Raw genomic sequence first — 13,403 nt, 5'->3', positions numbered from 1 at the left:
GAACTCATTAAATAATTCTGGTGTGTCATCATAATTCCACATAATAGGATTGGTTGTTTTTTGGTTTGGTTTTGTTGGTTTTGGTTTTTTTTTTTCCAAAAATAGGAAAATTAGCTTTTTCTGCACAGGAAATTCTATGTCAGTTTCAATCAAAGCCTCTGCAGTTCTCAGGAATTAAAAGTAAACAGACAGTCTTCTACTTCAGCCACTAAAGAGGGTAGAAATGAATAACCTTTGGCTCTGCAGCTACACTTTGATGGAGCTGGGGGCATAGCACCCTGAATGACCCAAAACTGCTGAGATGCCTGGGTATACATCCAGCTCTCATGTAATCTGCAAATGATAATTTACCCTTATTTTTCTTCCTTTGGACTTTAAAAGCACTTACTGAATGTTTATCAGACCTTATTTCCAAAGACTACTCTCCTATTTTTTTTTTCCCGGTGTATAACCAATTAATGCCTGAATGTCATATTTTTTCATTTAAGTCTTCCCATAATACAACAGTGGATTGTATCTCAGGCAGAGCAGTATAGTTCACATTCCAAAGTAAGAGCTATAATTTATTTTCAGATGCCACTCAGATGATGCTGTGCAAACATTATTAGCTTGACAGGCTTATGACTAGCAATTCTACCAGCACCACAGCTCTGTAAATTAATCTAATCAGGGTTAACATTAATAAACTCTTCATTAATCAAAACTCAATCAGGAAATCAAATGCTTCTCCAGGTTCATCCTTTCAGCATTTAGTTCTTAATGCCTGAAAACTAAGATCCTGTATGTACTGATATATCTGTCAGTAGGAATGCCATAGAATTTAAAGCTGTACTTTTAAATCACCCATTGCACATTTTTGCTGGAGTGCTTGAGTCTTGGAACTATTGATTTTGTAACACATTCTTGCTTTTCTCCCTTATCCTCAACCTAATTTTGGGAGGAAAAGAAAAAAAAAAAGAACCAAAAAAACAAACCAGCTAAACTTTTTTACCCACTTCGTTACTCACTAAGGTTGTCTCTTTCACGTTAATTACCAAACACAGTATCAACACGCTGCCTTAGGCACCAACAATAAATAAGGAGTGTCACCACAGCAGCTCAGACTCAAAAGGCAGCTAGTTTTAGCTTTGTTAACAGAACATATCTACAAGCATGCCTTTGTTGGAAGTTTCAGATTCCTGGGTAGTTTAGAAGATCTTAAGAATATATTTTTATGTAATACATAATATTTTATGGTTGGACTCAACGATCTTAAGGGTCTTTTCCCACTTAAATGATTCTACAATTTTATGAAATAAACTATAATCCATTACAGAAGATAGTAAGAAGACAGTCTGCACTCCTTCTGTTGAAAGCATAGAAGATCTGTTCCTGTGTGAAACGCTATTTTCTTACACTGCTTGCTGCTGAGACAGACTCTTTCTTATTTTGGAGAAAAGACGTAATATTGCATCTATTCCTTAGGGAGGTATATTTTGCACTGGGTAAAGAACAGGCTGAACAGCAGGACTGAAGGGGCTATACGGAATGGGGCTACATCTGGCTGGGGGCTAGTCACCAGCACTGTTCCTCAGGGTTCACTTCTAGGGCCGGTCCTGTTCAATATTTTTACCAGTGATCTGGAGACACGGGTTGAATGCCCAGTAAACTTGCTGATGATCCTAAAATGAGAGGTGCTGCTGACTCTCCCGAGGCAGAAAAGGCCTTGCAGAGGGAGGTAGACTTGAAGTATTGGGCAATCCTCAGCGGTGTGAAATCTAAAATAAACGAATGATGGCTTCTGAACCTGGGACACAGGAACGCCAGACAGGAGTAGAACTGGGAGTGGCTGGAAAGTAGTCCTGCAGAAAGGGGTTTGGGAGTGCTGGCTGACACTAAGCTCAACATGCGTTAGCAGTGTGCCCTGGCAGCCAAGAGGGCAAACTGCATCCTGGGGAGCATCAAAAATACAGTACAACTATGTGGTCAAAAGAGGTGATTGTCCCGCTGTATTCAGCACTGGTTCACTATCACCTCAAGTGTGCAGTTCTGAGTGCCACAATTTAAAAAGGGAAGTTAAGGAATTTGGATGCATCCAGAAGAAGTCAACAAAGCTGGTGGAAGGGCTGGAAGGCATGTCCTGTGAGGAGCGGCCGAGGACTCCAGATTTCTCTAGGTTGGAGAGAAAGGGGCTGAAGGGTGACCTCATCACTCTCCACAGATTCCTGAGGAGGGGAAGTGGAGAGGGAGGTGCTGACTTCTCTCTGGAATCCAGCGACAGAAGTCATGCGAATGGTTCAATGGTGCATCAGAAGAGATTCAGACTATTAGGAATCATTTCTTTGCAAAAAGGGTGGTCAAATACCTCTAGGCTCCCTAGAGAGGTAGTCAATGCCCTGGGCCTGTCAGGGCCTTAAAAAGAGGCATTTGGACACTGACCTTCATATGGGCTTTAACTTTTGGTCAGTCCTGGAATGATAAGGAAATTGCAATAGATTATTGTTGTAGGTCCCTGCCAGCTGTAACTATTCTATTCTGTTCTATTCCATCCTACCCTACCCTACCCTGTTGCGCCTTTGGAAACCTTCGCTGTATTTCCCACTGGCAATGCTTTCTCTTTCAAGACTTGAGCGAGCATCCCTTCCCAGGCTTGTGACAGCTGTGCTCTGGGTTGAGGCCACCCGGGTCTTGAAGATGTCCAGGCTCAGGGATCCCACAGCCTCTCCAGGCAGCCCCCTCCAGTGCTTCATGATCCTCAGAAGCATTTTGGGGTTTCTTCCTTAGCTCCAGCCTGAAGCTCCCTAGTCTCAGGAGACACCACTGCCTCTCACCCTCCCTCCAGGCAGTGCTGGGAAGAGCCTGTCCCATCCCCTTGATGCCTTCCCCATGGGCACAGGGCTGTGCTGTGAGGTGCCCCGGCGCCTTCCCTGCTCCATGCTGAGCCAGCCCCAGCGCCACAGACCCTCCTTGGCTCCCGGGAGCCCCTCCGGTTTGCCTGCCTGTCTCGGGGACCCCAAAGGGGACGCAGCGCCCAGATGAGGCCTGGTGGGTGCTGAGCAGCGGGGCTCACCCTTGCACCTTCTGGCTAGGGCAGAAAGATGGCAGAAGAGCCCTATGGCCGGAGCCAGCCAAGCGCGGCCTTTGCTGCCTTTGATCCACCTGCGGGAGGAACCGGGGGAGCCCAGAGGGCTGGCCAGCGGTGCTGGCGTATGGGGACAGCCGGTGGGGCTTTGTCCTGCAGCCTCCGAGGGATGCACAAGGTGTTACTGAGAGAACCCTCTTGCCATATGAGCCTGCAGACGTCTGCCATGGCCAGAGTGACCGGATGGGGCCCTGGGAAGACACAGCCATGGCCTCGGTGACTGGTGTGAAACACCGACGCCGAGCACAAGACGGGAGATGGGGGACTGAGTGCCGCAGGCACGTGTGCTGGGGCTGCAGCGATGCGAGTGCTGGGGGCGAGGATGGCCTGCTGCCACCGCCCTGAGCAACGGGTTCTGATGTCACCTGGCGATGGAATGAGATGTCCCCGAGCGATGGATTGTGACCTGGCATCCCTGGCAGCTTATAAGCAGGTGCCGAGTGTCACCCAGCTGGTTCTTGCCCAGACTCCAGCTGAGCAGTCTGCGAGGTTGGGAGGGCAGAGCGAGGCCTTGGTGCTGGTGTCGTGCTCAGGGAGCTGTTCCATGCAGCTCTCGGTGCCCGACCCAGAGCCATCGGAGGGTTTCCCCCGGCCCTGCCAGCTTCAGGCAGCCGGGGCACCCAGGAGGGGCGCTCGCAGCAGCAGAGGTGAGCTGGCAGGGGACACCTCGCGCTGGGGAGCGGGGAGGCTTTCCTTCTGGGGGGGCCTGGGCATGTCTTCCACCCCTCCCCGGGCCAGCCAGTGACCGTGGCCTCTCTTCCCTTTCTAGCGTGACACCCGCTGCTGCAGCGCCAGTGAGAGGGAGCTGCTCACCATCCCCGGCTCCCCCCAGCCCACCGCAGCACGTGGAGAGCATGGCCGCGGAGCTGGAGGAGCGCTGTCCCATCTGCCTGGACAGCTGCGAGGAACCCAGCTTCGTGATGACATGCCTCCACCGCTTCTGCTACCCGTGCATCCTGCGGTGGGCTCAGAGCAAGCCCGAGTGCCCCCTCTGCAAGAGGAGGGTCCTCTCCATCGCGCACTCGGTGCGGGCGGACGATGACTACAAGGAGCATGCCATCACACCACCTGTCATCGTCTGCCAGGCAGGAGGAGCTCCCAGACACCCACCCGCCCGCGACCTCCATCACCCTGGGGCACCCCAGTGGTGGGCTGCAGAAGGGGTGCTCAGGCGTCCTGTGGGCAGCCTCCAACCCCCAATCTGGTTGAATTCTTTCCGGCAGCAGCCAGGGCTCTTCCAGATCCTGCAGTCCTGGGTCCGTCAGGAGCTGGAGGAGACCTTTGGCAGCAGGGTGCAGGAGAGGGCTGCGGTGGAGGACGGGGCCAGGGGCTGGCTGCCTGGGGGCTCCCTGCAAAACCGCCCAGCGATGTTCATGCAACAGCGTGCACGTGTCGCTGCGCGGCGGCGCAGGGGGGAGGCCCGCAGACCACTGGGCTGGCAGGACGCCAGTCCTACTGGGGGGCAGGAGGGCAGCCCCGCAGGTGTCCCCCAGCCTGCTGCCTCCCGAGGGGGGGCTCCTGCCCCTGGCCCAGCCCCCTCCAGCAGCCCTGGGAGACCCAGCTTAGATGAGCTCCCTGGCACCTCATCTGCTGCTGTTGGTGGGAGCCCCCCTGCTGCCCCTGTCACCACCCTCGCAGGGCAAGAAGAGCCCCAGGAGGAGCCAGGGGAGGCTGTGCCCAGGACGTCCACCTCTGGCCGGGGCAGTGAACACTCCCCTGGGGGGCCACGGCGACCCCCAAAGAGGAGGGCTGGCAGCTCCAAGGCCTCGCCAGCCAACAAGAGGGCAGCACAGCGTCGGTGACTCTGGAGGGATGGCCAAAGCAGGACCATGCCATCAGCTGGAGCATCCACCAACCCACAAGAGCTCCCAGCACCCCAAATCCAACTATCTAAATAAAATAAAAGCATGGAAACTCCAGAAAATCTCCTGGTGTTACTAATAGTGCAGGTGGTGTTGCTGTCCTTGCCCTTTATTGCTTTTTTCCTGGGAGGGGTGGGATGCTGGCTAAAGCTGAGGGGTCCTCCTATGTGTGCCAGCTACTATTTCACTCCTCCCCCCAAAGGCAAGTGCTGCCCACCTCCAGGCCTCCATCTCTGCAGCTGGTGCCGGGGCAGATGTTTCCAGCCGGGGGCTCTCCAGGGCCACCCTGTGCCCCATCATCGCTCACCACCCCAGGCCCGTCGTCCTCCTCACCGCAGACGCTGCCCCCACGTCCCGCGGCTCTGCTCCCCTACCAGCCCGCACTGCTGGCTGCAGCCTGGCCACGGCGGTGCCCAGATCCCTCCTCCTGCACGGAGTCTCCACTTGGTGCTGCCTTCTGCGTCAGCCCGGGCTCCCAAGAACCTCAGCAAGGGGAAGCGCCAAGTCCTGCACCTGGGGAGGGACAACGTCAGGCACCGGCACATGTGGCGAGCTGCCCCACTGGAGAGCAGCCCTGGAGAGGTGACCATGCTGCTGCCTTCCAGCACAGGCTTTCTTCCCGCTCGGCCAGATCAAGTCTTGGTGCTGGAGCTGCTTCTCCTCTGCTCGCAAAGGACGCCTCTTTGGCAGACGCTCAGCAGATGGATGCCAAGCGGCTGAGGACACTGGGTTCATCCAGTCTGGCGAAAAGGGGGCTGAGGGGCGACCACATTGCTCTCCACAGCTTCCTGAGGAGGGGAAGTGGAGAGGGCGGTGCTGATCTCTTCTCGCTGGTCTCCAGCAACAGGACGTGTGGAACGGTCCAAAGCCGTGGCAGAAGAAACCTTCCTTTACTGCGAGGGTGGTCAGACGCTGCGACAGGCGCCCAAGAGAGGTGCTCGATGCGCCGTGCCTCTCAGAGCCTTAAGCAGAGTCATTTGCACAATGCCCCTCATAATGGGCTCTAACTTTTGGTCAGCCCTGGAGCGATCAGGCAGTTCAACTAGAGGATGGTTGTAGGTCCACGCCAAGTATTGTATTCTATTCTGTTCTATTATATTCTTTTATTGTATTCTATTCTATTCTATTCTATTCTATTCCTTTACTACTCTATTCATTGTTTTGCATTCTTGAAACTACTTTATTGGCATTAGACAGGTGAATAAATGAAGTGTTTGCAAGGCAATTTTGCCAAACTGAGTCAGATGAAAGTAACGGGATTCCTATATGCAGGTCAGCTGGCTGACAGTGACCCACAGAACTAAACAAACTGATTTCCAAGCCTGAAGGAAAGTATGGTGAAGCAGGGGTAAACAACCTTTCTGGCATGCAATCTGAACTGTTAGAAAAACTTGCTGGGTGTGGGGGATGCAAATTATTCATATGCGGGTGCATACATATGTATGAAGAAAATTTCCTGTGACATCAAATATTGTTTTGTCCCACCCAAAGTAATCCTTGCCTCTTCTGTGTTATTATCAGATTGAACAAAATGAGAAATGGGACACTTATAATTGACCTTTTTGAGGAGCATCAGAGAGACTGCTGATGAGACATGCTTTTTGCAACTTTATTTTTAGAGTAGTATTACTTCAGATACTCCAGATTTTAGACAGAGAGCAGCACCAATTTAAAAGAGCAGATTTCCTTACTGCATTTTCATTCTTTCATTCCATTTTTTAAAAAAGACAATGCCTTCTATTACTCTTAATGTTTTTAGTTTTGGATGGAAATATTCAAATTTAATCAGGTTTTACCATGTTTCACCTTCTTTCAAGTACACTAAATCAGTTGCATGACTCGTTTGTTTTGCTCTTTCAAATGGAAATGATTAACAAAATAACACAAAAGTAGGGGAAAATTAACCATAAAGCCATAAAAATTGAAAGTATTATTTATGGTGCGGTACTACAACTTTATCTCATTTTGTTAAATTACCTACTTCTCATTAGGATAGTGTTCCTTTATCTTTATGCCTGACTACAATGTTCACCCTTTCCTTGTATGCACTTAGAAACTATTCAGCATCCTAAGGAACTGTAATTAAACTCAATGTGGCATCAAATGCTGAAAGGAAGTCTCAGGGACCATGTAACTGTCCTTTTGTAGAACGTGCAATAAACACTTTGAAAGCCATTTAAGCTACTGAACGAAGGAGTGAAGGGGAAGTAGAGAGGCAGGAAGTAAAATCTAAACAAACTCAAGATTGCTGGTTATATCAGAGATGTCCAACAGCTGCACCAGATACTTGCCAAAAGCCCAAGGCCATTACTACTTTGAATATCAATTTACGTATATCCTTAAACAGATTAACAAATGTCTTATTTAGTTTGCAACTTCTTTGGCAGTTTAATACAAATCGTTTCTCTGAGCAGCCCAAACCTAAACACCTGCTGCTGATCTGGAACCTTCTGGAAGAGGGCATGTTGGGGTCACATATTTACAAAGTCAGAGCTGTATTTGGCTCTTCGCTGTACATTGCACATCTTAAGAGTTGCACCTTGCAGCTTGCCTGATATGATAGCCTGCTGGCTATCAAAAACCTAACCACTGCTCTGCAGAGTAAGAAGCAGGCTCTCCCAGTGCACAGGCTGTGGGTAATTTCTTCCTTGCAGAAGCCATCAGCTTCCTTTAATATCCACGAACAAGCTAAATTTCTAAATTTTAGAAAATGGAGCTCTTAGGAAATAAAGTGTTTCTGTGTTTTGGTGTACTGGATGCTGTAGCCCCCATATAATATATATGTAGCCCCACATAAATGCAAAGTGGTAAGCATTACATTTATTGCCCTGCTTGATCCAATTAATTTGAAAGTATCTTAACAGTACTGCTAATCACAAGTGGGAAGGTGCTTTCTCACGTTTAACCCTAAGTTAGCTCTAATCGTATGAGTAGACAGAAGTGTCACTAATAGCTTCTTCTTCCTAAGGTATTTGGTAATCTTGCCCAACAGCAGGCAAATCCCATAGGGCCACTTTCTTGGCTTTGCAACCAGGCTCTCTCAGTAAAGCAGTGCAATGTAGCTGCATTACACTGTACGTTTCAAGGGCATTTGATTTATACAGTAGCACAAAGAAGGTAAAGCTTTCCTGGAGATCGATACTTAATCACCTTTACATATGCTTGGCTTCCCTTTGGTTTTGGGGGGTTTCTGAACAGTATGGATTGGTGAGCACAACAATTTTTTTTCCTTTTTTTCTACTGCCTACAAGCTTCTTTCCTTTGTTCTTCCCTTCCATCTACAACAGTTTCCCCAGATGACAAGTTGCAGGAATATGGACACTTGTGTCTAGTTCAAGCTGTTAGGCATATTAGTTTAAATACACATTTGGCTTTTAAAATTAGTCAATTGTATAAGCACACCAAATTTCTGCTTCTATCAGTAAATAGTATAAACTGTATTAAATATTTCATCATCTAATTACTGGTGATTAGGAAAGATTTAAGTGGAAGACTAAAGCTGAAGAAATAGCACAGTGTGGAAAGAAGCTGGGAACTAGTGCGCTAGAAAGCAACCCAAACCAGTACTTCCACTGCTCTCATAACTCTACCTTGAATTATGTATATTCTGGGTTTTGCATGAGAAAAAAAATGTATTTTTTGAAACAAAAAAATAAAATTAGGATAAAAAATTCAGAGGGTCAGCTTCTTTTGACTGTATTCTACAGCTCCAGCCAGACCAGGGTATAATTTTCAGTTATCTATTTTTTGTGACACAGTATACTTATGAACTGTACTAGGTTGTATCCCCGATAGCTAGAGTAAAAACAATCACTCTACCAAAAAATTACACTCTAAAACAGATAAGAGAGAAAAGAGTATGTAAAATGGCTTAGTGCAGCCTTGGTTTCAGTTCCTTCCTTCCTCTACAAATTTCCTGTCTAGGCCTGAGCAATTGTCAAAGGCCATTTGAACCAACAGACCCAGAAGCCCATTAAGGTTGTGGATCAAAATTTCCTGAAAGGAGCCCCAACTTCACACCAGGGTGGAATACAGCTTCTCCCCGAACCTTGAAAGAAAAATGGAAACTGACACACAGGGGCTAGGAGGGAATTGCAGCATGTTCCAGCCAGATCCCCAAATTGGACTGTCATGGAGCCAGGAAATCTGCCAAGGCAAATGCATGCTGTTTAATGCAGACCAGCCCGAGATAACCTGCGCCTCAGATCCTCATTTGTAAAACAGGAATAACTATCCCATGCTTTATGGGAAGAGAACATATCCTAAACATTTTGAAATAATCTGATCCCATAACAGAGGAAGACAAAAATTCCGAAGATTGACCATCTCCATTTGCTGTAGAAAACATGAAGAGACAAAGGTTAAACAAGTTGTGGCAATCACACATGGAGACAGGAGCACAGCTGGAAATTAAATCCAGACCTCTAAAATTATAGTCCAGTGTTTTTATCACAAAATCTTTCTTCTTCGTTCTTGATTAAAACAGGAAACCAGTACACAAAATATGTGCTTACTCTGTAACTTCAGCATGTTACCACAAATGTCTTAGAAAAATATATATGCGCTTCAAATATGGTCATCTCAGCCAAGTGTATATTTTGATGAAACAAAAAGCATGCATATCATTCTGGAGGAGGCCCATCATCAAACACCTGGTCCTCAGGGGCCTGAACAAACACTGTAACTTCTAAGTTGAGACAACCTTGTATTGGTTATAAAAACATCTGTTTATGTGAATTTTAAGATAATTTTGTGTAAACTGCAAGATTTAAAATGTTGTTGTCAGTGGCTGAACCACACTGAGACTAAAGAGTATTTGCAATGCAACCCAAGGAAAGGAGGAAGAGACAAGTGCTGCTGCTGTTTGATGATAAGGAAAGTATTCTTACTTTTTAACATGATGTTGAGTGCCTTTCATTTGCCAGACAGATCCAGTTTACAAAATTGTTTGCCCCCACAGCTACTGTCTTTTACCTGGAAGACCCCCGCCACGGGCAGGGAGGTGGCCTCAGGGTGAAGTGCTCTGATGACCTACTCCTTTGCACCCTCTTTCCCAGGGCCTCATATTCCCTTTCCCTTCTTATAATTAAGCAATTTTTCACATGATTAAAACATACTTCCCCCACCATAAAACTGTATGAGTGCCTGTCACATCATCCAGGGGGCTCCCTTTGGGGTCACAGAAGAGATGCACTTCATCTATGTGATAAAAAGTATGGGATATGCAGACCACAGAGAATAAATTGCACACCCCAGCCTCACGGTTCCTCACCAGAGTTTTAATTCAGATGTGTTACTAGTTTTTAAAGACATTTTTTTTTTTACATTGTTTGAAAGAGCTGGGTTTTTTTCTCAACTACAATTGTTTCATCACTTGCCTTCAATGGACTGAATCTTAAAATTTTTACTGTTGTCCCAAACAACCTGAAGAAAATAAGGCATGAGAACATGCAAATTTATTCTGAATTATTAACATCTCAAAATTCCTCCCCAGAGTAATGACGATTTCTGCTTGATGATGGTGTTTCTTCCCACCTACTTCTCCTCCTAAGGATCCAGCATACAGGCATCAGTGGCTGTAAACTCAGAACTGATGTTAGTCAGTTTGATGAAACAGGGACTTCTCAAAGTTTCTTAGAAAGCCCAGTCCCCCTGCACAGGGCTCTGGAATGAGGTGTTCACCTCCCGGCATCCTGAGCAGATTGCAGAAAGGTCATGTGGGGAAAAGTGCAGCACTGGCAACAGAGCCAGGTCTGTTCACCTACACTTGGCAAGGAATGAGTTTATAGCTACTTCTTTCTGCCTGTACTTTGTTGTACCTTCCTCACTTCTGCTAAAGCCTCATCAGATTTTCCAGAAGCCCTTAGATCCAACAAACGGTCAGATATCTTCCATCCCAAGTTCCTTCCGAGGTGGCACCACTATAGTCACACTCTTGAGAGTCACAAAATAGAGAAATCTAAACAGCTTCAAAACAGAAATTTGCCCAATAGGTAAAATTGAATCTGAACATTCAAGAGAAGACATTAGAGAACATATTGTCTCTTAGAATAAAATTGTCTTGTAAGAGCAACACATCTAGAAGGGAAGGCAAGTGTTTCCACCCTCCTACTCTTTGACACCAAGGATTAACATCCATTGCTTAAACCACGCTAAAAAAAACCATTTTCCAGTATTTGTTACCCATTTATTTTATTTCCACACACTCGTACCTTCCTGAACAGGCAAGATGTCTCTCTTCAGAAAGGCAAAAGCTAATAATGTTAATGATACAACTACATTACACAGTGAGAGAAAGGATTCAACCTGCTAGCTTGTGCTCTAGCGAAACAGTCCTCTAGTTGCGCAGTCCTTTGACAGCAGTCTGGTCAGAAACTAGTCTTCTGACTGTGTTTTGATTTTATTTCCTTTGTAGATTAGTTTGTACTAGCTATTAATGCTTTCAACAATTTTAATACTTTTGCTAAATAATTTTGATAGATTTTACTTTTTCTTTTCTACAGAAAAATCCCTAGAAATTTTCACAGATACAAACTTTCACAGCAAATAAAGACCTCTCCACCTTCTCAACAGTCCACACCAGTTTAAGACTATGCATTTGGTTGGAAACTTTTACTTTTAGATTTTTTATGGAAATCTCTCAACTTCAGTGCCTGAAGGTCAGGGCCCTTTTTTGTGCTGGCAAGTCTGAGTGCATAATGCACATCTGATCTCTGGCAATCTTTAATTGTAGATAATTTCTAGAAATCTACAGCAGAACACACGGACTTCATAAAAATACCTTGTTAGATGGTATCAACACAGGTAATGCTTTTCATCCCTTAATAATTCATTAGGTATAGTTTTAGACCAAGTTACAATGGTTTTAGGTTTCAGCGCTTCCACTGAAGCGTGTCTTTTTGGAAGCGTTAATGCCAGGAGAAATGGCTCTCAGGTGGCTCAACACAAGATTGTGCTGTGCAGCCAGCAAACAGAAAGAGCCTTTTGTTCTGTGTGGGCTCCTTCCAAGCAGTTAGGTATTTCTTTCACCTTTTTGCCGTTTCCTTTTTTCTGGCTTACAAAGCGATATGCATGATTTTATATAAAACATTCAGTAAAAAAAAAAAAAAACAAAAACTTAATCGGTTTCTGAAAAGAAAAATGTAATACTGCAAATGATGGCATTTTATTTGAAGGACTAGATCTGCATGGAGCAGAGGAACATGGGAGCAAATGTGAAGCATAAGAAAAGAAAAAAAAAAGGACAGTATCAAAAGGAAGGACAGGAACATTGAAAAAGTAGGCAAAACCTAGTAAAGTAGGAAAGAGAAAACTGAAACAGGAATAGGCACGCAATGAGGCAAAGATCTGTAATCCCTGAAAGCTCCTGGTCCTCATATGGTTAGTTCCTCATGATTTCTCACTAGACCTTTGACCTGACCTTGTTTTTCTCAAGTTTCAGCTTTTTCTTCAATCTAGTGAATATAAAATAATCACCACCAAAATCTACAAGCAACGTATTCTTCACCTTTTAATGGCAGGGCCAAAACTGTAACGGCATACTACTGTTTCCAGGTCTACCACTGACACCATTGGTACAAGACTGATTTAGAGGTGTCATGATTCAAATGAGAGGGTTTGGGTGGGGTGGTTTTTTTTCATATTCTTTGCTTTATTCTAACTTACAGTTCAAAACCAGCAAAGTTTGAGTAGTCAAGCATTCAAAACCTAGGCAAAACCAAAATGAAAGACAGCTCAGGAAGCTTAATTCACTTCCACTTGGGGGTGGGTGTGGTGTAATTCAGAAATATGTCACATAGTAATTGGGTTTTTCACTTTATCAACTGGAATTGTTTTTTTGATTTATGTTGATATTTGTAAAATATTAGTAAGTTATCACTCTAGCACAGGAGAAGGGTTTGGGAAAACCTAGGCAAACCAAAATAAATAAGATTAATTGTTTGCTCAATAACAAAAGGGGAATCAACCTACAGCTTGGGTCCTAGATTTTCGTCTTATGCTTGGAAACTGCTACTCTTCAGTTGCATTTGAGAAGTGTTCCTTGAACAGTTCAGTGCTTCACTATACATAATTCAGTTTGCTGTCTCGTGTACCAGTCTCTGCCTTCTGATATCATAAAAGTTCAGACAACTTCCTGGTATCTCACTATTTTGCTTTGTAGAACAGGTACGTAACAGTTTTCTCAAGTGTTTTCAGTGGTTACAAAAATGATTACTTTTTTTGTACTGGCATGGACAGCTAATCTTCAATAGCAATAAATTTTAAGGAAAATATGACAACTTGTTAAATCCCTATACTGGTGAAACCTTTAAGTTAATGTACGTTTTCTGTGCCTATAAAATGCAAGAATGTGTACCACGTGGTATTATTCTTATATATGGAAGATGACTAAGTGAGTATATGCAAGATGGATGGATTAG

At 45.5% G+C, this 13,403-nt stretch overlaps 1 protein-coding gene across 1 annotated transcript in view; it reads right to left on the bottom strand.

Moving 5' to 3' along the window:
• The window catches only part of ROR2 (receptor tyrosine kinase like orphan receptor 2), a 154,006-nt gene that overhangs the window by 23,466 nt on the left and 117,137 nt on the right, over nt 1–13,403 (bottom strand). The gene's annotated exons all lie outside the window — the stretch shown is intronic.

Source organism: Falco rusticolus, chromosome Z (genome assembly GCF_015220075.1).
Source record: "Falco rusticolus isolate bFalRus1 chromosome Z, bFalRus1.pri, whole genome shotgun sequence".
Lineage (NCBI taxonomy): Eukaryota > Metazoa > Chordata > Aves > Falconiformes > Falconidae > Falco > Falco rusticolus.
Note: the sequence above shows the minus strand (reverse complement) of the source record. Positions and strands in the feature narration are given on the sequence as shown.